This window comes from Pongo pygmaeus, chromosome 6 (genome assembly GCF_028885625.2).
Source record: "Pongo pygmaeus isolate AG05252 chromosome 6, NHGRI_mPonPyg2-v2.0_pri, whole genome shotgun sequence".
NCBI lineage: Eukaryota > Metazoa > Chordata > Mammalia > Primates > Hominidae > Pongo > Pongo pygmaeus.
In genome coordinates, this window is record NC_072379.2 from 149013464 (window position 1) to 149037180 (window position 23717).

A 23717-nucleotide genomic window follows, 5' to 3' on the forward strand; every position below is an offset into this window, starting at 1 on the left:
AGATAAATAGTAAACGAGAGCTCCCAAAGCACAAATGGCCACCCTGGGTCATGATGAAAGCCTCCCATAGCCACTTCCTGAGCCAGATTACCTTGGAGCCTCCTTCGCTCCTTTTCCTTCCTCTTCCCCTATCAGGCCACAAGCCACTTGGATGAAATTAGCCACCTGAAAAACTCATCTAATATGCGGGCTGATGGTGACTTGGGTGGACTCAGAATGGTTGAGTTCATAGAGTATCCTGAAGCAGAAAGAAAACCAGCAGGGGGCACCCGGATTTGAACCGGGGACCTCTTGATCTGCAGTCAAATGCTCTACCCCTGAGCTATACCCCCACGGGCCACACAGTTCCCCAGCTGGCATTATTTCATGGTGTTGCAATGCTCGGGTGTCCCACAGTGTACAGTGGTCCTTGTTCACTCCCACTGAGCCCGCGAGGATCTGCTGGCTGCATCCCTCACACCCACGCCTTCTGCCCTCATTTCCCCCAGGGGCTGCTTCCTCCCGGTGGGACGATTCATCCGCAGGCTCTTGCAGTCGCTGCCTTTTCTTTCTTCTGTGTGAAATCAGTTATCGCTCGCCCATCTGCTTTTTGTCCTGTGGGTTTATACTTTTTAAAAAATTGCTTTCTTTTAATTAGGAAAATATTCTTATTTTAAAAAGTTGTATAGTTAAGTAAAATCTTCACATAAACAAAATAAAATAGAGTAAAATAAAATAGATTCAACACTACCTTATTATAGTAGGAAAAAAAGTTTTAGAAAAAAACTCTAACCATAACTCAAATTCCACGACCTCAAATCTAACACATGCACTGTTATACATAGTTTTAAAAAATTAATATTCTCAGATTAAATCCAGGATGGTCACAATTACTAAGAATTTGTTTTGTTTTAATTTTTAATTTTTAATTGCATTTTTATTATTTTATTTTTATTTACTTCCTTTACTTGTAACATTCCCCTCCTCAAGAAGGATTGTTCAAAATGTATAGTTTTCTCGTTTTTAAATTATGTAATTTTGGCTGGGCGTGGTGGCTTACGCCTGTAATCCCAGCATTTTGGGAGGCTGAGGCGGGTGGATCATCTGAGGTCAGGAGTTCGAGACCAGCCTGGCCAAAATGGTGAAACCCCGTCTGTACTAAAAATACAAAAAAGTAGCCGGGAGTGGTGGCCGGCGCCTGTAATCCCAACTACTCGGGAGGCTGAGGCAAGAGAATCACTTGCACCCGGGAGGCAGAGGTTGCAGTGAGCTAAGATCGCGCCACTGCACTCCAGCCTGGGAGACAGAGGAAGACGCAGTCTCAAAAATAAATAAATAAATAAATAAATAAATAAATAAATAAATAAATTTATTCCTTTACTATTTGTGTGTTGGTTAAAAAAAAAAAAGTTTAAGGCCTGGTAAACATATCCTTTTGGCTGTCAGGGCCCTCTAACCATGTCATTTCAAAGTAAAATAATGTCATGATGCTTTGATGAGATGAGAATTGAATAATAAAGTTGTGTTACTGACACTGTACTGTTAGGAAATGCTTTTTGAGGGCTGAAGAAAAATAACCTCCGACCTAGAATTCTGAACCCAGGTAAACCGACAGCCAAACGTGCGGGAGAAATAAAGCCGTTCCGGATGCACACCACCTAGGCGCGTGTATTAAGAGAAGCCTCCCTGAAGGAGCAGCCAGGGAGAGCGAAGGGAAGCCGGGGACACCCCGCGCCGCCGCAGCCTCCCCTGCCCGGGCGGAAGGCGCCCTCGGTCACTAGGTCCTTCCTCGCGAAGCCCGCAGGCATCTCCAGCCGCGCGCAGTCCTGGGCGCTCCCGCCACCGCCCACCGGGGACAGGCGCCTTCTCCGTGAGCCAGGCCCCAGGCACCGCCACTCAGCTCTGCGACGGCCCTGTGCGGCCCCAGTCCGACCTCTCCTCCGCACACTGGGGAGCCATCTTGTCCGCTTCGGAGCCGCTGTCACAGCCCCCACCAGCTCCGGCGCTGGGATTACAGGCGTGAGCCACCGCGCCCATACCCCCATCACTTGTTATTCCCTTGCTCAGTTTTCATAACAGTCCTTATTAGGTCTGCATTAGAGTAATACCGATTTTTGTTCATGATCGTCTCCCTCCCTAGGATGGAAGCCCCATGAAGGCAGACACTTCATCTGTCTTGTTCTATGTGCTGGGTGCTTACTCACCAATCAAAAGTATTTGTTGAATAAATGGATGAATAAACAGTAAACAAAGAAAGAGATAAATATGTAGATAAATTTAAACATAAATGTTATGTATAAAAATGATAAATAACTAGTTTCTTGGGGTTTAGAACATGTGGTGGTGAAGGGGTGTAGTATACCAGGTAATAATACAAGAAATATGAGAGTTCTGAGAGAAGTTAAAATACTCCAAATTCCCTATCTTAGTTTACAAGTGAGAAAATATATTATTAGAAAAATTGGGCTGGGTGAGGTGGCTCACACCTGTAATCCCAGCACTTTGGGAGGCCGAGGCAGGTGGATCACCTGAGGTCAGGAGTTCTAAACCAGCCTGACCAACATGGAGAAACCCCATCTCTACTAAAAATACAAAATTAGCCGGGCGTGGTGGTGCATGCCTGTAATCCCAGCTGCTCTGGAGGCTGAGGTAGGAGAATCACTTGAACCCGGGAGGCAGAGGTTGCGGTGAGCTGAGATTGGGTCATTGCACTCCAGCCTGGGCAACGAGAGTGAAACTCACTCTAAAAAAGAAAGAAAGAAAAGGAAGGAAGGAAAGAAAGAAAGAGAAAGAAAGAAAGATTAAGTATACACGTTAAAAAGTACTGGGTAACCACTAAAAAAAAAAAATAATAAAATAAAATAAAAATACATAACTTACAAACCAGTAGGGATGGGAGTAGATTTTTTTTTAAGTAATCCAAAACAAAATAGAAAGAAGGATGAAGAAGAAGGTATATAAGGCAGAAGAAGGAAAAAAGAAGAAAATGAAAAAGGCAAAATGATAGGAACAAGTTTAAATCTATCAGTAATCACAAAAAAAGATGAATTAAACTCAAATATATCCACGGCTAGACATTCATAAGAGATTTTCTCAAAACATAAAAATAAAGGTTAAAAATAAAGTAACTGAAAATGACTGACCAAGAAAAGATATCAGAATATTTATATCAGAAATAAAAATTTATAGCAAAAAAAAATTAATGGAAACAGAGATTTTACATTATAATAAAAGAAAAAAAATCCTTCAAGGTATAACAATCATGCCAAGTCTTGAACTATCTAAAGCAAAAATTGACAAAATTACTCAAAAACATTATAAATCCCCAATCAGAGATTTCTATACAACTCTGTCAGAACCAGATCAAATAGGTGAAAATATGAGTAAGGCTAAAGGATATTTTAAAAAATAAACAATCAAATTACCAAGAATATATATGTATAAATATGTTAAAATCTCTCTTGCCCTCACTAGAGGACAAGAAAGATAAGAGAGAGAGAGAGAGAGAACTACAATCAACAAATACAGCAAATATACTGTTAAAGCACTCACAGAATATTTACAAAAACTGAGCAAATACTAAGATAGAAAATAAGTCTTTAAAAAATTCTGCTAGGCACAGTAGTGCAACCCTGTAATCAATCCCAGCACTTTGGGAGGCCACGGCAGGAGGATCACTCGACTCCAGGAGTTTGAGACCAGCCTGGGCAACATGGCAAGACCCACAACAAAAACATAAAAACTAGCTGGGCTTGGTGGCACGTACCTGTAGTCCCAGCTACTTGGGAGGCTGAGGAGGGAGGATCACTTGAGCCTAGGAGTTCCAGGCTGCAGTGAGCCATGCTTGCACCTTGCCTGGGCAGCAGAGTAATACCCTATCTCAAAAAAAAATAAAAAATCTAAGGAATCACAATTGTATGACCACAATGCAGAAACATCAGGAAACTCTAATAATATAAAAATGCCACATATGTTCAGAAACACACTACCAAAAAAATGACAATATAAACACAACAAAATACTGTATATGAAAGATTTCTTTAATGCAGCATTCAAATAGATATGTTTGAAGATGAAAGAATATTAATGAGCTGATCATTCAACATAAGATTATAGAAAAATAACAATAAAGCCTAAAAATCCTAGGAAGGAAACTTAGAAGATACAAGGAGAAAAAAAGATACAAATCAAGATACAAAACAACAGAGAAGAACAAATCCAAGAGTTAGTTATTGAAACAAATCATAAATTAGACAAAGCTCGGGCAAAACTGCTCAAGAAAAATACAGAACATACAAATAAAAAACAAGAAGAGGCCAGGCGTGGTGGCTCATGCCTGTAATCCCAGCACTTTAGGAAGCCGAGGCAGGCGGATCACGAGATCAAGAGATCGAGACCATCCTGGCCAACGTGGTGAAACCTCGTCTATACTAAAAATAAAAAAATTAGCTGGGCATGGTGGTGCGTGCCTGTAATGCCAGCTACTCCAGAGGCTGAGGCAGGAGAATCGCTTGAACCCAGGAGGTGGAGGTTGCAGTGAGCCGACATTGCGCCACTGTGCTCTAGCCTGGTGACAGAGCAAGGCTCTGTCTCAAAAAAAAAAAAAAAAAAAAAAAAGAGGAAAGGCAAAGGGATACAAATACAGATATTGTAGAAATGCAAAAAATCATGAGCTACCATAAACGAGTTTATAACAACAATTAAATATGTATAACTATAAAATAAATTGTTACATAATTTCATCTTATGTACTCAGATGAAATGTATATCTTTTAAATAAATTTAATAAATGATCAAAAATTTCATTTAAAAATGGACAAAACAAAGATTGCTTTATAGATGATTTCTACAAAACTTTTGTGAACAAATGTGAACCTGGGCTGAGTGCAGTGGCTCACACCTGTAATCCCTGTACTTTGGGAGGCTGATGGAGGTGGATGGCTTGAGCCCAGGAGTTCAAGACCAGTCTGGGCAACATAAGGGGACCCTGTATCTACTAAAAGTACAAAAACTTAGCTGGGCATAATGGTGCACACTGTGGTCCCAGCTACTCTGGAGGCTGAGGCAGGAGGATAGCTTGAACCCTGAGAGGTGGAGGCTACAGTGAGCCATGATCACACCACTGCACTTCAGCATGGGTGACAGTGAGATCTGTCTCAAGAAGAAACAAAACAAAAACAAAAACATCAAATGTGAACCTGAAACAGCCAAACTTCAAGATAGATCCGGAGTGGCTAACTGGAACTAAATTTAACATGGAGCCAAGGCACCATTTGCCAACTAGGGGGTCATGCAAAACCCTTAGCTTTTCTCCCAAAGCCCACATCTTTTTATCTTTGTGGCTTTTCTCCCAAAAGCCCACATCGTTTTATCTTTGGGACTTTCAGAGCTCATGTGCCTCAGCCACTCAGAGCTGAGCCATATCAACCAATCAAAGCTCAGCTCTATTGACAAAACAGAATCCCTCTGTATCAACCAGTCAGTACTCAGCTGGGCAACATAACAGGACCCTGTATCTACAAAAAATACAAAAAATTAGCTGGGCATCGTGGTGTATTGACCAATCAAAACTCAGCTGCCTCAATCAGAACTATGCAAGTTTCAAGCCCTCATCTGCATAAACGAACCTTATAGAGAACCTGGGTAGAAACTTTTGCTGTAAAACCCAGCCTTCCTTTTGGTCTCTGGAAGGCATCTTCGTTTTACATCAGAGGGTATGCCTCCCTGGTTTGCAAACTGTTCCTGGAATAAAATCTGTTTCCTCCAAAGTCCTTTTTCAGAGAACTTTTGTTCACACTTTCAAGAAACAGATCATTCCTGTCTCTCCCAGATGGTAGGAAAGGAACTACCCAATTTATTTTATAAGGCTAGTATAATATCATCTCCAAAGTCAGACAAAGACTATGCAAGAACATACAGATACAGATGCAGATAAACTCCACTTACAAAATTAAATGTAAAAATCCTTAATAAATATTAGCAAATTAAACCTAACAACGTTTTTTAGAAATAATTTATTATCAGGAAGGGTTTATTCTAGGAATACAAGGATGTTTCTTCACTAGGAAATTGGTTAATGTAATCCATCACATTAATATATTACAGGAGAATAATTATATGATATCAATAGATGAGGATTTGACAACAATCAATATGTATTCATGTTTTATTTTTTAAAAAAAGCTCATAGCAAATTAAGAGTATCAATAAATTTCCTTCACCTGATAAGCAGAATTCACCATGAACCAATAGCAAACATAATACATGAGAAGCTATCCTGTTAAATTCAAAAACAAGAATGCCCACCATCACTCTTACTATTCAACATCATACTAGACATCCTAACCTCTACAATAAGAAAGATACATTAAAAGAATAAGGATTGAAGAGAACAATTGCCCTTTTTACAGATATTATGATTGCCAACACTTAACGTGTAAACAAAGTATTAGAACAACATCATTCAGCAAGATTACTGAGTGCAAAATTGACCTACAATGTTGCGGGAAGTCAGGGACCCCGAATGGAGGGACCAGCTGGAGCTGCGGCAGAGGAACATAAATTGTGGAAGATTTCATGGACATTTATCAGTTACCAAATAATACTTTTATAATTTCTTATGCCTGTCTTGTCTTTAATCTCTTAATCCTGTTATCTTCGTAAGCTGAGGATGTACATCACCTCAGGACAACTGTGATAATTGTGTTAACTGTACAAATTGATTGTAAAACGTGTGTTTGAACAATATGAAATCAGTGCACCTTGAAAAAGAACAGAATAACTGATTTTTAGGGAAAAAGGGAAGACAACCATAAGGTCTGACTGCCTGCAGGGTCAGGCAAAAAGAGCCACATTTTTCTTCTTGCAGAGAGCCTACAAATGGACGTGCAAGTAGGAGAGATATCGCTAAATTATTTTCCTAGCAAGGAATATTAATATTAATACCCTGGGAAAGGAATGCATTCCTGGGGGGAGGTCTATAAACCGCCACTCTGGGAATGTCTGTCTTATGCGGTTGAGATAAGGATTGACATACGCCCTGGTCTCCTGCAGTACCCTCAGGCTTACTAGGGTGGGGAAAAACTCTGCCCTGGTAAATCTGTGGTCAGACTGGTTCTCTGCTGTTGAATCCCGTTTTCTGTTGTTTAAGATGTTTATCAAGACGATATGTGTACCGCTGAACATAGACCCTCATCAGTAGTTCTGCTTTTTGCCCTTTGAAGCATGTGATCTTTGTACCTACTCTCTGTTCTTACACCCCCTCCCCTTTTGAAATCCTTAATAAAAACTTGCTGGTCTGAGACTCAGGCAGGTATCATCCTACTGATATGTGATGTCACCCCCGGTGGCCCAGGTGTAAAATTCCTCTCTTTGTACTGTCTCTCTTTATTTCTCAGCTGGCCGACACTTAACGAAAAATAGAAAGAACCTATGTTGAAATATTGGGGACGGGTTCCCCCAGTACTACAACAATGAATATCATTCCTCAAAAACCCACAGTAATCAACTAGATAATGAATTACAGTAAAACTCTTACTAATAACAAAAACAAAACCCATAAGGTAACTAAAAATAAAGTAATATATGTGTAAGCTCTTTACAGACAAAATGATAAAATATTACTGAAGGATATAAAGGAAACCTGAATTAATGGAGATGATACCATATTCACAGATAAGGAATTCAATATTATAAAGATGTCAGTTCTCTCCAATTTTATTATTTTGTTTGATGTAATTAAAGCAAAAGTTAAAAAGGATTTTAGTAGAACTTGAAAAAACAATATAAAATAAAGAACAGCAGCAGTTTAAGACTTGCCATGACAATTTCGGATATGAAAACAAGAAGGTAGGACTTGTTCTACCAGATGATACGACTTATAAAGGGAATTAAACTGGTGAAGCATAGCAACAGACAGACAAACAAATGGAACAGAAAATGTGCCCCGTGCATAGGTGTGAACTTGGTATTTTAAAAGGGTGAATGTATGTTCTGCTTTACTTGGGACAGTCCCAGTTTATGCTTGTTGTCCCAGCACAAATGTGAATAGCATTGCCTTTCACTCTTTAAAGTTTCAGGTTGGGGTCGGGTTTGGTGGCTCATGCTTATAATCCCAGCACTTTGGGAGGCTGAGGCAGGTGGGTCACTTGAGGTCAGGAGTTCAAGACCAGCCTGGCCAACATGGTGAAACCCCATCTCTACTAAAAATACAAAAATTGGCTGGGCATGGTGCTGGGTGCCTGTAATCCAAGCTACTTGGGAGGCTGATGCAGGAGAATCACTTGAACCTCAGAGGTGAAGGCTGCAGTGAGCCCTGGTGCGATAAATTCTGGGTATTCAAAATACATGTATGCCTGAGATATTCCTCTTGAGCCATGCCTCTCCATGTCACAGAAATGGTCCTTATCAACATTTTGAAGAAATGTTTTCATCTCTTCTCTCATTTCTAACACTCGTGAAAGCACTCTTAGTGACACAGGATTTTCTTTTTTGGTGCCAGTTCCCCAACCAGAAACCTCTGTGGCCCATGGCTCAGGCCACTTGGCCCAGCAGGCTGCACTCAGTCCATACTACTGTCCTGGATCCCATGCCTCCAAGGGCAATCCAGGTGCAGAGTGGCCAGGGGTAGGTGAGCAAGTGAGTGCGGGGTCTGGCCACTGTGCACAGCCAGACACGCCAGCTGCTGTGGTAGTGGGCAGCTCCAGGCACCAGCACCGGCACCAGCTCTGGTTCCATGCAAGGCTATGGCTGGACCAGACCTAAGGCAAGCAGCTTCCACTGTGGGAACTGGGGTCTGGACAGGGGAGATGGCATGGCATCCAAAAGCTTGGAGATGCCATAAGCCACAGAGCCCCAAAAAGGGTGTTATAGCCCTGGCTCTGGGAGCCCCTAGGTCTGAGCTCTCTTAAGCACCACTGCTCTTCTCTCCTGTTGCCTGCAACCTGGCAAGCTGGAAGGCATGCTTCAGCCCTGTTTATGTCACAGCTCTTTCAGTCCTGCCATTCAGTGGGTCCCCAGTTCTTGTCCCATGTCCAGGAAGATTGAGGTACATGGACAACTAGAGGGTGAGCAAGGTGGAGAGGAGCTTCATTGAGTGAGAGAACAGCTCAGTGAAGACCCGAAGTGCGTAGCTCCTTCCTGTAGCTGGTAGTCTGGCCATCTATCTAAGTCTGGCTGAATCCGGGGTTTTTATGGGCTCAGAAGGGAGGAAGTATGTGCTGACTGGTCCATGGGTGGCCATGGGCGGCCCAGGAAAGCACCATAAGTTCTCATTCCCTGCTGAGGGCTGCACCCGGAACCGACAGCCTGGCTTCAGGCCATCCCTGACTTGAAGGTGGGTGAGGACCTGCCCCCTTCTACCCAAAAACCTGTCTGCCTCCTGCCATTGACATGCCATCCATGGCACCCAGGCTGTTCATGCCAAGAGCACCTGACAGGCCCACACTGAGCCGCCCCCAGTCCCCGTGGTGTGCTCCTCAGTGCCCAAAGTCTGGAGGGGGCCGAGGCGGCAAGAAGCTGGCGTGTCAGCGCCACCCCGAGTGCATGTACACACACCTGGCCAGGTCATGACAGCACCCAGGCTCAGCCACAACTTTACTCCACACTGGAGCAGCAGGCACTGGGAGTGGGGAGAGGCCTGGGAGTGGGGACAGGCAGCACTTTCAAGCCTGAGGGAACATGGCGTTTCCAGGGCCCCTGAGACTGCAGGGATGCCTAGGTCCAGAGCCGTGGCTGGGTGGCTGCACCTGTACCTGGGAGGGTGAGACTCCCACCCCGTCAACTCAGTAGGAGGCAGGGCTCCCACCTGTTCCTGGCCCCCCAACAGGCTCTGCAGAGTGTGCGCCTGGGATGTGCCTACCCCACTGCAGCTGGCGTCTTTGTAGCAGCTGCTCCAGATGGGCCACTGCTGCCATCATTAGTGGCCAGCACACATCAAAAAGCAGAATCCTGTACTCTTTCCCTGTTGCTTTGGCCAGGAGGCTAAAACAACATATGTTTAGAGACCGCAGGGATGCCTAGGTCCAACAATGGCAGCCTAGGCTGCCATTTTGTCAGTGCCAGTTTTCCCTATTTCCTTCCACAGTGATCAAGAAACATATTTTCTCTGCAAATGAAGCAGTGGGTGGATTAATGTTTAGGAGCAGGCTCTTCTGTGTGGCACTGCCCTTGGTGACTGCACCCAGTTGGGCCTGGTGAAACTGATGCCCACACACTTTTTCTAACATCAACATACCTCATCAGATAAGCATTAATCACATGGAAGGTATCTTCTCCAGAGCAGAGGTTGTCAGTGATGAGCAGAACAAAGAGTTGAGAAACACTTTCCGCGCATCTGGTTCAGACTCTGCTCATCAATAATTTCATCCAGAATTAAGCAAAGTATTTGTTACTGCATACACAGATCATAAGTGCTCTGCTGCACTGTACATTTGAAATGCAACAACCACCGGTTTGCTCTGTCTTTCTCTCTCAACTTGATCTCTATCATTAACTTCACACCTTATTTATCATCTTTTGGGGAAAACTGATTTATAATAACTTTTGCTATTCCTGGAATATAGTAGCATCCACTCTTGACCACTGCCAACCATGTCTCTGCACTACAGTCAGAGAAATGGAGGCTGCATTTCTGCCCAAACTTTCTGTGAGATATTACTTGTTGTGACAATAAATTCTCCCTTTTGGGTTCCACTACCCTCAGGTTAATTGTGTTACTTGCAGCACAGTTCATTCCTTGCGTGAGATGAATCTGCCTTAGCACATTTCTATGGAGAGAGAGGCATTGAAGACAGAGGAGAGAGAGCTAGGAGGAGGTTTGCTGAACCAGGAGCTAAAGTCAGGAGCTGGTGCGCACAGAAGCAACAGCATGAGAGAGGGGTGACCTTTAAGAAAGAAAGGACAGCAGAGGGGAGGGAAGATGGAGTGTGGATGGGGAAAGACAGGGAGTCTTTTGATGGTGTGAGGCGTTGAGGGAGCAGAGGCCAAAACCAGTTTAATCTGGTCATTGCTGTATCCCAGCATCTAGCACAATGTCTGGAGCATGACATACACTGAAATGTTAGTTAAAGTAATGAAGGAGGTCAGGCCAAGTGGTTCCTTATTTTTTCTGACATAGAAGTTAAGGTCAAGCACTGCTTCCTGTGAGAGTAAGCGATGAAGGGGAGGGGGCTGGAGAAGGGTAGAGGGCTGGGGGCGTTGCTAGAGAGTCCCCTGCCCCATAATAATGCTTCCCCTGACACTGACTGCACATCTGTGTCCCCGCAGTAGAGGATCCCTTTCCAGGTCAGTTCTAGAAAAACATGGATGACTTTGACTTTGTTTTTGTTGTTGTTGTTGTTGTTTGTTTGTTTGTTTTTTGAGACAGAGTCTTGATCTGTTGCCCAGGCTGGAGTGGTGCAGTGGTGTGGTCTCAGCTCACTGCAACCTCTGCCACCCAGGTTCCAGTGATTCTCCTGCCTCAGCCCCCTGAGTGGCTGGGATTACAGGCACGCACCCCCACACTCGGTTAATTTTTGTATTTTTACTAAAGACAGGGTTTCACCATGTTGTTCAGGCTGGTCTCAAATTCCTGACCTCAGGTGATCTGCTTGCCTTGGCCTCCCAAAGTGCTGGGATTACAAGCATGAGCACCCAGCCACTCCTCTTCTTCTTATAAGGATGTTAGTCATATTAAGGCCCACCTAATCCAGTGTGACTCAATGTGATTACATCTGTAAAGACCCTCATTCTAACTAGGTCACACTCACAGGTACTGGGGGTAGGACTTGAACATCCTTACATGGAAGGCCTGCCCTCTGCTGGGACATGCGGAAGCAGCAGCAGAGTCTTGGATGTGGTGCCAAGAGCTAAAAGGTGCCAATTAAGTATGTTAACACGTTTGGGGCAGCATTCGGCTGCAGATCCAGAGGTCCCTGGTTCAAAGTCACATCCACCTTGTTTATCTGCCATTTTTATTCACAAAAGGTGGCTGAGAAAGTAAAACTGAGCTAAGAGAGAGAATAAAAATATGCTCAGATAACATTGGGTGGGACTAAAGACAGCTATAAAGTCAACAGGAAAGACCGTCTCTCCCGGACACACCACAGCTCTAAAACGTCATGACAGTCTCCTTCTTTGAGAGATTATGATTTTCTTATTTGCTGAGAAACCCTGTTCTCTAAAATCATAGACTGTCAGAAACTTTGAAATATTATCAGGAAGAATGAAACAGCCCACTTAAAAATTGTTTATACACCAATAACAGACAAACAGAGAGCCAAATCATGAGTGAACTCCCATTCACAATTGCTTCAAAGAGAATAAAATACTTAGGAATCCAACTTACAAGGGACGTGAAGGACCTCTTCAAGGAGAACTACAAACCACTGCTCAATGAAATAAAAGAGGACACAAACAAATGGAAGAACATTCCATGCTCATGGGTAGGAAGAATCAATATCGTGAAAATGGCCATACTGCCCAAGGTAATTTACAGATTCAATGCCATCCCCATCAAGCTACCAATGACTTTCTTCACAGAATTGGAAAAAACTACTTTAAAGTTCATATGGAACCAAAAAAGAGCCCGCATTGCCAAGTCAATCCTAAGCCAAAAGAACAAAGCTGGAGGCATCACGCTACCTGACTTCAAACTATACTACAAGGCTACAGTAACCAAAACAGCATGGTACTGGTACCAAAACAGAGACATAGATCAATGGAACAGAACAGAGCCCTCAGAAATAACGCCGCATATCTACAACTATCTGATCTTTGACAAACCTGAGAAAAACAAGTAATGGGGAAAGGATTCCCTATTTAATAAATGGTGCTGGGAAAACTGGCTAGCCATATGTAGAAAGCTGAAACTGGATCCCTTCCTTACACTTTATACAAAAATTAATTCAAGATGGATTAAAGACTTAAACGTTAGACCTAAAACCATAAAAACCCTAGAAGTAAACCTCGGCATTACCATTCAGGACATAGGCATGGGCAAGGACTTCATGTCTAAAACACCAAAAGCAATGGCAACAAAAGCCAAAATTGACTAATGGGATCTAATTAAACTAAAGAACTTCTGCACAGCAAAAGAAACTACCATCAGAGTGAACAGGCAACCTACAAAATGGGAAAAATTTTCACAACCTACTCATCTGACAAAGGGCTAATATCCAGAATCTACAATGAACTCCAACAAATTTACAAGAAAAAAACAAACAACCCCATCAAAAAGTGGGCAAAGGATATGAACAGACACTTCTCAAAAGAAGACATTTATGCAGCCAAAAGACACATGAAAAAATGCTCACCATCACTGGCCATCAGAGAAATGCAAATCAAAACCACAATGAGATACCATCTCACACCAGTTAGAATGGCAATCATTAAAAAGTCAGGAAACAACAGGTGCTGGAGAGGATGTGGAGAAACAGGAACACTTTTACACTGTTGGTGGGACTGTAAACTAGTTCAACCCTTGTGGAAGTCAGTGTGGTGATTCCTCAGGGATCTAGAACCAGAAATACCATTTGACCCAGCTATCCCTTTACTGGGTATATACCCAAAGGACTATAAATCATGCTGCTATAAAGACACATGCACACGTATGTTTATTGCAGCACTATTCACAATAGCAAAGACTTGGAACCAACCCAAATGTCCAACAATGATAGACTGGATTAAGAAAATGTGGCATATATACACCATGGAATACTATGCAGCCATAAAAAATGATGAGTTCATGTCCTTTGTAGGGACATGGATGAAATTGGAAATCATCATTCTCAGTAAACTATCGCAAGGACAAAAAACCAAACATCACATGTTCTCACTCATAGATGGGAATTGAACAATGAGAACACATGGACACAGGAAGGGGAACATCACACTCTGGGGACTGTTGTGGGGTGGGGGGAGGGGGGAGGGATAGCATTAGGAGATATACCTAATGCTAAATGACGAGTTAATGGGTGCAGCACACCAGCATGGCACATGTATACATATGTAACTAACCTGCACATTGTGCACATGTACCCTAAAACTTAAAGTATAATAAAAAAAAATTTTTAAGTTAAAACAACTCAAATTTATTCTCATACAGTTCTGGAGACCTGGAATCCAAAATCAATTTCAGTGGTCCGAAATCAAGGTGTCAGTGGGGACATACTCCCTCCAAAGGCTCCAGAGGAGAATGTGTTTCCTTTCCTTTTCCAACCTCTAGAGCTGAAACAGTATACTTTTGCCTGGAGGACACAAGTTGCTTTGAGGCAGAGAAGCAGCCTCAACATCTGACCCATGGGCAAAACCTCAGATAAGAGGCTTCTGGACACAGCATCTCATGTCTGTTTCCTAGGCCCACGGTGCAGCCCACACCTAAGGCCCATCTCCACAGCCACAGCCTTGCTTTGCTTAGAGCCCACTTCACTGAAATTTCCCCAAGCCTCCAGCCTTGCCCAAAAGCCTACCTGTTCCTTTGTTTGATGAAGCCCCCCAGGGTTCCTTGGTGCACACTCTCCCTTAGTGCAGAGGTGAATTAACTTGACTTCGTCTACTGTAATGCTAAGAGGCTGGGGCTGGCACAGTGATGCGACATCACCACCTCATCTCCTGCTGGGCTGCATGAGTTTGGATGAAGACAGAGCCCCAAGCAATCTTCTGGTCCTGACCACTGCCCACCCCCAGCAAGGGCTCTGGGACCTTGCCCTGCTCAGCCCTCTACTGGGATTTAACTCTTTGTGATTTTTTTCCCCTCTTTTTCTCAAATAGACACATATCCTTTCTTTAACCTGTGTCCCTTTTTCTCTTTCCTTTCCCAGGCACTCTTTTTATTTATTTATTTTAATTTTTAATTTTGTTTAGAGACAGGGTCTCGCTCTGTCACCCAGGCTGGAGTACAGTGGATGGTGCAATCACGGCTCACTACAGCCTCAAACTCCTGGGCTCAAGCGATCCTCCTGCCTCAGCCTCCCAAGTAGCTAGGACTACAGGTGCATACCACCATGCCCGGCTAAATTTTTCATCTTTATTTTTGTAGAGGTGGGGTCTTGCTACATTGCCTAGGCTGGTCTCAAGCAATCCCGCCTTGACCCTCCAAAGTGATGGGATGACAGGCTTGAGCCACTGCGCCCAGCCCAGGCATTTCTTCAAGGTGTGGTCTATTTCAGAGGTCAGGAAAAGATAGCCCACAGCCAAATCCTGCCTGCTTCCTGTTTTTGTAAATAAAGTTTTATTGAAACGCAGCCACACTCATTCATTTACTTATTGTCTATAGCTGTTCTCAAACAACAGCAGAGCTGAGCAGTCGTGACAGAGGCCATCTGGGCCAGCAAGCCGAAACGGTTACTATCCAGCCCCTGGAAGAAAAGTCTGCTCACCCAGCTCTGTCTTCACAACTCTGTCAATTCCATTCATTCCTCAGCTCGAGGCCGGCTGTCTTCCCTGCCCACATGCTACCTCTCTTCTATCAAAACTGCCTTCCAATGATAATACTCAGTTGCCAATAAATATATATAAACACTTACACCAATGCCTGGCACAGAATATGCATTGTGTAACAGGTGTTATTAGTTTTTTCTTTTTTTTTTTTTGAGACGGAGTCTTGATCTGTTGCCCAGGCTGGAGTGCAGTAGCATGGTCTCAGCTCACTGCAAACTCTGCCTCCTGGGTTTAAGCAATTCTCCTGCCTCAGCCTCCCAAGTACCTGGGATTACAGGCATGCACCACTACACCCAGCTAATTTTTGTATTTTTAGTAGAGACAGGGTTTCGCCATGTTGGCCAGACTGGTCTTGAATTCCTGATCTCAGGTGACCCACCCACCTTGACCTCCCAAAGTGCTGGGATTAAAGGCGTGAGCCACTGTGCCTGGCCTATTATTATTATTTTTTTAAAATTATTATTGTCCCCTTCCTCCCCCTTCGTAGAACTCTCTTCTCCTCCCTTTGCTTTCAGGACACTGCTCCTTCCCCCTCGTCCTCCTGCCTGGCTGGCCACTCTTTCCTCTGCCTATGTAAAACAAAACCCTCTTCTTCTCACTCCATAGTTCTTGCAGAAAAGTCACACTCAGGAAGTCCACACTCAAACTCCTCCTCCTCCTCCCTCCTCTGTCTTCTCCCTTTCCTCTTACTTCTTCCCTCTCCTCTCCTTCCCCCCCTCTTTCTCTCCCTCCTCTTCCTTTTCTCTATTCTTTCCCTCTCCTCTACTTCTCTCTTCCCCTCCTCCCTCTCCTCCTCTCCTTTCCCCTTGTCCCCTCCCCCTCCTCCTCTTCCTCCTAAGTGCTGTGTCAGTGATTGGCACTGCTAACTCTCCAAATCCCCAAGCCAGATGCCTGGGAGTGAACCCAGCCTGCCCTCAGCGGGATTGCCCCTGTATGCCACCTGCAGAGGTAGCATCTGCACTCCTAGTGCCTGGCCAGGTCTGCTCTCCTCCAGCCCAGTTCCTCCTGTACTCACTCGTCCTCTGGAATGCCCCCCTCTCCTGCCAGTTCCATTCCCTAAGCCTCAGCTCTCTGTATCCTATGCCTCTCCAAAATAAGGAGCCACTGAACTACAGCATAGTCAGAGGACAAGTAGCTTGCCATGGTCCGTGGTTTAAATTCTGGTGCCCGCCATCTGCTCTGGCTGATCCCTGGGGCTGGGGCATGGAGTGTGAGGACTGGCTCCAGGGGTCCAGTTCATGCACAAGTTTAAATCTTGGAGTTCCCCAGTAGCTTTTCCTTGCAGAAAGTGCTTCCCATGTAGCACATTCCTGCTCTTCTAAGTCCATATTCTAGCCCCCTCCATGGTCTTGGATGTGTGTAAATCTATTCATATGGCTGTCTATGAAGTCTTTACCATTTTGAGCCAATAGAAGACAAGGACAAGAGAAGATAAGAGAGTCTCTTTTAGTAACAGGGTCCTGAACCCAAAGTCAGAAAGAGTAGATTGAATCTGTCAATAAGGAGTGTGTGCCTGGGAAGAACATTAATGTTGAATCTCTGTTGTCAAACGTGCACTGTGAAGGGCACAGATGAGTGACTCTGAAGGCCCTTCCAGCTCTAAATGCCAGTGTCAGTCCTCTTCCTGAAAGTACAAGGAAGCTGCTACAGGAAGAGGAACTGTCACTTGTTTTGCATCAGGGAGATAAAATTGCAGTTAGGGAGGTTTGGCAGCTTTGAGGAGGCCCAGCTGGAATGAGCATCTGTGGTAAAATTTTATAGGAATGTTGGGCATGACTGCACAGTTAAAAGGTCTTGCTTAGGCTTATACTTTCATCAGGGGGTATAGCTCAGGGGTAGAGCATTTGACTGCAGATCAAGAGGTCCCTGGTTCAAATCCAGGTGCCCCCTGCTGTGTTCTTATTTTACTCTCCGGAGCTGGTGTTGAAGATTCAGCACCCTTCTCCAATCCTAAATCTCAGGATACTGAGCCTCCCTAAATCTGTGAAAAAGCCAGGAGCAACTTTAAGCCCTGTCACTGTCTCAGACTGATAAATTCCTTCAACTTGGACTTTTTATTTCACTTACCAAAGGCTTTGTTCTACCTTGCCTGGTTTTGTTTCACTTTTTCTACACATTTTCATGACCCCAAATCAGTGAAGTGCAGGTAAATGTTTAACAACCAGCTCTGAGGGGGGTGATTTGTAGTGTTTTCCAATTTCACAGAGTGAAAAATAATCCCACCATGGCAAATTTCAAGCTACAAATATGAGATGATGAACATGAAGTTGGGAAGGTGTGCTAACAAATGGCTGTCTGCTGCAAGCTAGCTCAAGCATAACACAGCCCCAATCCACCTTCCCGACAGAGGCCTGGACTCTCTGGTCGTGCTCTATCTTCACGATGCCTACTGACATGAGGGCAGTGGTTCTCACTCGCCCATTCATCCATGGAATCATTCATTCATTCGTCATCTGATTCCTTCTCAATGCCAGACACAGGAAAGACAGAGATAAGCAAGAACTGTCTGTGGTGAGCAAAATAGTCCAATGAAGAAATGATCCAAGCAATGACAAGGACAGCTGAACAAAAAAAGAAGGGGCGCTATTTTTAAATGAATGTTCTATTACCATTAACATTCTCAACTAGATAATCTAAAATGCCTCCTACCTCAAAACACCCAGAAATGCAAGACAAGATATAGTAAATATATATTCTTATATATAGCTGAGCTCTCATAACAGTAAAGGATATCTCCGGGGTGGCAGTGGTGGATGAACTAAAACCCTAAGAGGTAATATGAGCTGATCCTGGGAATGCCTGTGGTGGTTATGGTGAGCTAGCCAAGGTGCTTCAGTTTTCACAGCCATGTGGGTACAGGAGATTTGGCCTAAGACCTGAGTCTCCCTTCTCTTGTACCAAGTCAAACTCTTAGAGAGCCATAATATTAGTAAAAGCATAGGAAAAAAAAAAAAAAAGCATTCACTAGCATAAGAACACAAGACATCTTTCTCTTCCTAGGGAGGCAGAGGGCATCACCCCCGAGAATCCATAACCATACATCTATCCTCACACTTGTTATGGCTTTGAATTTACACTACCTACATGGTTCAGAAATTCCTCAACCTGAAAGTTAACATAAAAAGTACTCAGGCTAACAATGATTCTAGAGTATCCCCCGGTGGCTCACACCTGTAATCCCAGCACTTTGGGAGGCCAAGGTGGGTGGATCACCTGAGGTCAGAAGTTCAAGACCAGCCTGGTCAACATGGTGAAACCCTGTCTCTACTAAATATACAAAAATTAGCCAGGTGTGGTGGTGGGCACCTGTAATTCCAGCTACTTGGGAGGCTGAGGCAGGAGAATCACTTGAACCCGGGAGGCGGAGGTTGCAGTGAGCCGAGATTGCGCCATTGTGCTCCAGCCCGGGCAACAAGAGTGAAACTTCGTCTCAAAAAAAAAAAAAAAAAAAAAAAAAAAGTACTCAGGCTGACAGTGATTCTAGAGTATCCAAAAGAAGCAAACACAAACCATGAAGGACATACCCTCAAGCCAGGCTGCACAGGATTCCTACTGATAAAGCCTGGCTTAAGACAGCCTCACAACTCAAAGTAATAAAATATACAAGGAACCAGCCTATTATGAGTGAGAAACACCAAACAAAATAAAGCCATAAAGTCAGGCCATAGAGTTACCAGATAGATACTATAAAGTAAGGATACTTAAAAATTTTTAAGACAGGAGGAATTGAAAGCGTGGACACCTATGATTTTTTTTTAAAAGATAAAGCAGATACATCTGAAACGAAAAGTGCAGTCACTAAAATTGATCATTTAATTAACAGATTAAACACACATTAGGCAAAGCTAAAGAGAGATTTAGGAATGAAAGAATGTAAATCTTTTAAAAATCACTAAGAATCAAGCACAAAGGCCTAAAAAAATGAAAAATATGAAAGAGTAGCTAAAAGAGATGGTGCAGACTAAAGGGTCCAACAAAGGTCAAATACAAATTCCACAAGAAGAAAGTGTAATGGGGAAGAGGCAATATTTATTTTATTTTATTTTTGAGACAGAGTCTCGCTCTGTTGCTCAGGCTGGAGTGCAGTGGCGCGATCTCAGCTCACTGCAACCTCTGCTTCCTGGGTTCAAGCAACTCTCCTGCCTCAGCCTCCTGAGCAGCTGGGATTACAGGTGTGTGCCACCATGTCTGGCTCATTTTTTGTATTTCAGTAGAAACAGGGTTTCACCATATTGGCCAGGCTGGTCTTGAACTCCTGACCTCATGTGATCTGCCCACCGCGGCCTCCCAAAGTGCTGGGATTACAGGCGGGAGACACCACACCTGGCCTAAATTTTTTTTTTAGACGGAGTCTCGCTCTGTCGCCCAGGCTGGAGTGCAGTCGCGTGATCTCAGCTCACTGCAAGCTCTGCCTCCTGGGTTCATGCCATTCTCCTGCCTCAGCCTCCTGAGTAGCTGGGACTACAGGTACCCGCCACCACGCCCAGCTAATTTTTTAAATTTTGTATTTTTAGTAGAGATGGGGTTTCACCATTTTGGCCAGGCTGGTCTTGAACTCCTCACCTCGTGATCCACTTGCCTCAGCCTCCCAAAGTGCTGGGATTACAGGCATGAGCCACCGTGCCCACCCTGGGTAGAGGCAATATTAAAAGATATAATAGCTGAGAATTTTCCAGACTTGTACAAAGATGTGACACCTCAGATTTAGGACTCACGAGTACCAAGAAAGATAAATAAAAGATCCATACCTAGTCACATTGCAGTGAAACTTCATGATACCACAGATAAAGAGATTTTTTTTTTTTTTAGATGGAGTTTCGCTCTTGTTGCCCAGGCTAGAGTGCAATGGTACGATCTCTGCTCACTGCAACCTCTGCCTCCTGGATTCAAGCAATTCTCCTGCCTTAGCCTCTTGAGTAGCTGGGATTATAGGCATGCACCACCATGCCTGGCTAATTTTTTTTGTATTTTTAGTAGAGTCAGGGTTTCTCCAGGTTGGTCAGGCTGGTCTTGAACCCCTGACCTCAGGTAATCCTCCCACTTCAGCCTCCCAAAATGCTGGGATTACAGGTGTGAGCCACCATGCCGGGCCAAAGAGATGATGTTAAATGAAGCCAGAGAAGTTAAATCATATGCAAAGGAATAATTAGACTGACAGCAGACTTTTCAACAGCAACAATGAAAGTCAGGAGACAATGGAATAAAATATTAAAAGCGTGAAACAGTTCTCTCCCTAGCTAAAGTATCATTCAGGAGTGAGAAAAATGTAAGACATTTTATATAACTGAAGTATCTACTTCTAAAATATCCTTGCTGAAAGAAATTTTAAAAGTTGTGCTTCAGGAAGAACATTGAACCCAGAAGGAATAAGAAAGAGGCAAGAAAAAAGAGTGAACAAAGATAGTGGTGAGCACATTGGTAAATCTAAACAGCATAGATTGTATAAAACAAAAATAATGACTTCAAATGTCAGGGGAGAGGCTTAAAAACAAGATGTAACTAAAAAGAACAATAATTACACATAAGACAGAAAGGGAACAGTGTGATTAAACTCATATTCAAAAAGCTTTCTATCATTTGCAAGAAGATCAGAAGTAGTAATTAATATTAGATTCTATTAAACCAAACATGTAAAATTACAGAGTAACCCCCAAATGAATAAAAAAGGAAAGCATAACTTTCAAATCAGTAGATTCATGATTATGATAGAGATTGTCATATTGGATTCAGCAGCAACAACAAAATCTAGCTACATGCTCTTATATGACACATCTGAAACATAAATATACACAAAGTTTGACAGTAAAAGGACAGGAAAAGATATATCAAAGAAATACTTGCCAAAATAAAGTTAGTGCAGCTGCAGCAATATCAAACAAAATGGATTATAGACAAAGACTATTATTAGTGATAGTGTTACTTTCTAATAATAAAATGAACAATTCTCCAGGAAAATACTACAATTCTAAATTTGTAAGCACACAGCCTCCAAATACATGAAGCAAAAATTCTCACAAATTCAGAGGGAAATTGATAAATGCACAAACCTGATATGAGATTTTAACACCTCTTTAGTAACTGACAGTTCCAAAGGCAAAAAGATAAGCTATAGAAGGCATAAACAACATGATTGATAAGCTTGATTTCACAGCTCTAACTAGATTCTAAACCAATATTAGCACATATGTACTCTTTTAGGCAAACATGGAACATTTTCAAACATCTATTGCACACTTGGCCACAAAGCAGTCTCAGAAAATTCTAAAAAATCAACATCACTTACTACATTCTCTGACTATAAGGCAAAACTCAAAAACAAAATAACTCATAAAAAGATTCGCATTTGGAAATTAAAAAGTACTTTTAAATAACCTCATGGATGGAAAAGGAAATAATAATGAAAATCAGAAAATATTTTAAAGTTGCAGCCATTGTCACATGCAGGACTGGCCAGCACAATTTGCCTTTAGATTCATTTGGGAAAAGTGCTGACTAGTTCACCAAAAGTCAATTCACAGAATGACCAGATAGCCAAAAGCCAAATATGGTAAAAGCTAAACCACTGAATATCAATTTGCTAAACAACCAATCTGAATTATTGAAAAAAAATTTTTTTTTTTTGAGACAGGGTCTTGCTCTGTCATCCAGGCTGGAGTGCTGTGGTGTGATCTTGGCTCACTGCAACCCCCCTCTACCTCCTGGGCTCAAGAGATTCTCCCACTTCAGCCTTCCAAGTAGCTGGGACTACAGGGGTACACCACTGCACCTGGCTAACTTTTGCATTTTTTGTAGAGATGGGGTTTCGCCATGTTGCCCAGGCTGATTTGGAACTCTCAGGCCCAAGCAATTCGCCAGCCTTGGCCTCCGAAAGTGCTGGGATTACAGGTGTCAGCCACCGTGCCTGGCACCAGCCAAGGATTTTTTAAAGATGTGTTTCAGCTCCACTCCTGCCTTTGTCTGTGTCCAGAGCCATCCAATAAATCTGGTTCAGGACAGGTCTTCACAACTATTTTTTAACGCACACACACGGGCTGAGGTAAATACAGGTCTACAGGATCAAAGGTGCAACTAAAATTTGGGGGATGGGGGTGCCAGGAAGTGTCTCCATAATTTAAATAATTGGCCATGCAGCAAATTTCATGTCGGTGAACTGCTTTTAGTGACTGATGGTCCACAAATGGGGCAGGAAGCCTAGCCAGGAAGTGGAAGTTTGAATCAAAGAGGTGCCAAGAATCCGCACATGTTAAAACAAAGGTGCATCTTACTTGGATAGAGATTTCTTTCTACAGGTGTTTAAGTTTAAGGCAGGGGTCCCCAGTCCCTGGGCTATGGACTAGTACCAGTCCTGGCCTGCTAGGAGCTGGGCAGTGCAGCAGGAGGTGAGCTGCGGGCAAGCCAGGGGAAGCTTTATCTGTAGTTACAGCCACTCCCCCTTGCTCGCATTACCCCTGAGCTCTGCCTCCTGTCAGATCAGCAGGTGCTGGATTCTCAAAGGAGCCAGAACCCTGTTGTGAATGCGGGATCCAGGTTGCAGGCTCCTTAGGAGAATCTAATGCCTGGTGATCTGAGGTGGAACAGTTTCATCCCAAAACAACCCCCCTCCCAGTCCACGCAAAAATTCCCTTCCACAAAACCGGGCCCTGGCCCAAAAGGTTGGGGACCCCTGGTTTAGGGGGTTTTAAAGTTTAAGGATCCCGGGCCGGAGGGTGGGCGGTGGAGAGGAGCTGGGAGCAGGAACACATTACTGTAAGGAGCCCGCCTCACCTCGGCACGGAGGTGGGACCCGGCCTAAAGCCCAGGAGGAGACTTACCCTGAGGGCTGTGGCCTGTAGGGCTCTTGAGATGAGAAGCTGGACTTTTAAGTTTTCCCTTTCCGCGAGGTGGGGCCTTGTGGTATCTTCAAATCCTTGTTCAGCAGGCTGCGCACACGCCGGTCCTGTGTCTAAGGTGTCTCGGGTATGACCGAGGGGGCTTTGCCCGAGTGGGCGCGCGCCTTTCCTCGGAGGCCGGGTCGAGGGGTTGTCGGCATCGTACCCGAGTTCTGGGAGGTGATCACGGCCGGCGCGGCTGCAAGGGCCAGCCTCGGGCAGCTGGGCGAGGAATTCCCTTTCCTTCCCTCCGATATTGCCCAGGCAGAGCGCTCTCTGGGCCGCAAGGTCTGGACGGGGCTTCCAAATTCAGAGCAGAGTCTCCTCTGCGTGGGACCACAGCCTCCCCTTCCCCTCCAACCTTCTGTCTGGCACAGCAGGCTTAGCCCCGCAGGCCCCCTTCCAGGAGCCTTCTATAAAAATGACGGGGTCCTTCTCCCGAGAGAAAACTAG

The 23717-nt window shown here is 43.9% G+C and overlaps 2 non-coding genes across 2 annotated transcripts; one reads left to right on the plus strand and one right to left on the minus strand.

Annotated features, from left to right (window-relative positions):
- Nucleotides 1–260: 260 nt before the first annotated feature.
- TRNAC-GCA (transfer RNA cysteine (anticodon GCA)) lies at nucleotides 261–332 on the minus strand. The gene has a single exon. It is a non-coding gene; the product is annotated as a tRNA-Cys (tRNA).
- Nucleotides 333–17214: 16882 nt separating this feature from the next.
- TRNAC-GCA (transfer RNA cysteine (anticodon GCA)) lies at nucleotides 17215–17286 on the plus strand. Its single transcript has one exon. It is a non-coding gene; the product is annotated as a tRNA-Cys (tRNA).
- The last annotated feature ends 6431 nt before the right edge of the window (nucleotides 17287–23717 follow it).